This window comes from Brassica oleracea, chromosome C2 (genome assembly GCF_000695525.1).
Source record: "Brassica oleracea var. oleracea cultivar TO1000 chromosome C2, BOL, whole genome shotgun sequence".
In the NCBI taxonomy this organism is placed as follows: Eukaryota; Viridiplantae; Streptophyta; class Magnoliopsida; order Brassicales; family Brassicaceae; genus Brassica; species Brassica oleracea.
In genome coordinates this window covers 51,904,070-51,906,119 of record NC_027749.1, presented here as the reverse complement: position 1 = coordinate 51,906,119, position 2,050 = coordinate 51,904,070, and positions in this window count along the sequence as shown.

The window sequence follows — 2,050 nt, the reverse complement described above, 5'->3', positions numbered from 1 at the left end:
TAGAATTCATGTGGGCGAGACTTACGTATTATAATTGCTGGAAGTCTTGCCACATGTTAATCTGGTATTTTTCTCCTTTTCTTTTTTTTCTAGTTTTTACACTACGAGGGATTTACGACGATTTATTCTTACGTGGTGTTTACGACGATTTCATCCTACGTGGTCTTTACGACGATTTGCGCTTACGTAGAATTAACGATTGTTCTGTTTAAATACTTTTACGTGGTGTTTACGACGATTTCATCCTACGTGGTCTTTACGACGATTTGCGCTTACGTAGAATTAACGATTGTTCTGTTTAAATACTTTTACGTGGTGTTTACGACGATTTCATCCTACGTGGTCTTTACGACGATTTGCGCTTACGTGGAATTAACGATTGTTCTGTTTAAATCCCTTTACGTGGTGTTTACGACGATTTCTGCTTACGTGGAATTAACGAGTGTTATGTTTAAATCCCTAAAATCCGAAACCCCAAACCCCAAATCTCAAACCCCAAACCCCAAACCTGAAATCCCAAACCCCAAACCCCAAACCACATATTCCTTATTTTCTACTTCATATATTCCAAACCCCATCTTTATTTTTAAATTTCGTCGTTATTTCCTCGTTGGCTTACGAGTCCTTTACGACGATTTCTCATACGTGGTATTTACGACGATTTCATCCTACGTGGTCTTTTCAACGATTTACGCTTACGTGGAATTAACGAGCCCCGCGTTCTTTATTTTTATATTTCGTCGTTATTTCCTCGTTGGCTTACGAGTCCTTTACGATGATTTTTACTTACGTGGAATTAACGAGTATTATGTTTAAATCTCTAGAATCTTACGATGTGAAGTGAGAAACTTCTTCCGTCAAACTTCCAGCAATTATAGAACCTTCAACTTTGGCGAGGTTCTTTGCTTTTCCCTTCAAATATTTCATGGCTCGCTCATACTGATACATCCATCCGTAATGTACAGGTCCACGAAGCAATGCCTCATATGGGAGGTGGACAGCTAGATGCTCCATGACGTCAAAAAATCCGGGAGGAAATATCTTCTCCAAGTTGCACAATAAGATGGGAATGTTCTCCTGAAGCTGTTCCACAACTTCTTCTTTAAGAGTGCGTGTGCTCAGATCCCTGAAAAATGCTCCAATGCCTTTTATATTCAAAAAAAATTAAACACATTGTTAGTCATATATTATTTTGTAAATTATTGTGATATAATACACTACGTACCTGCAAGTGCTTCATGTACGTTTGTTGGAAGTAGCTCCGCAAATGCAAAGGGCAGTAGTCGTTGCATAAAGACATGAGAATCATGACTCTTCATCCCGGAGAACTTTTGACCTTTTTCAACACATCTAGAGAGATTCGAAACATACCCATCGGGGAACTTCACTTCTGATGCCACCCAGTTGAACAACACCGACTTTTTTTCTGAAGATAATCTGAATATCGGAACGGGAACTTGTCCATTGCTTTTAATATGTAACTCGCTTCTTGAGCAAATATCCGGCAAGTCCAACCTCGATTTTATGTTGTCTTTTGTCTTCCCTGGGACATTCAATATTGTATTCATGATGTTCTCAAAGAAATTCTTCTCTATATGCATCACATCGAGGTTGTGGCGCAGAAGAAGATCCTTCCAATATGGCAACTCCCAAAATATACTCTTCTTGTGCCAGTTGTGATGAACACCGTAAGAATCTGGCATATTACGAGGGACATGCCAATTACAACCACAACGAACTGTTTATTTAGCTTCGTAGTAGTCGATTTGCGCTTCAATTTGTTCTCCAGTTAGATATGGAGGAGGAGTGTCTCTCACAACCCTTTTGTGCCTAAACAAATGTTTGTTTCTTCGGTAAGGATGGCCAATGAGAAGAAATCGACGGTGATAATCAAACCAACTTGTCTTCCTACCATTCTTCAGTTGAAATGCATATGTCGTTCCATTACAATATGGACAAGCTAATCTTCCATGTGTAGTCCATCCAGACAACATCTCATAGGCAGTAAAACCACTTATGGTCCACAAAAGCATCGCTCGCATCGTAAAAT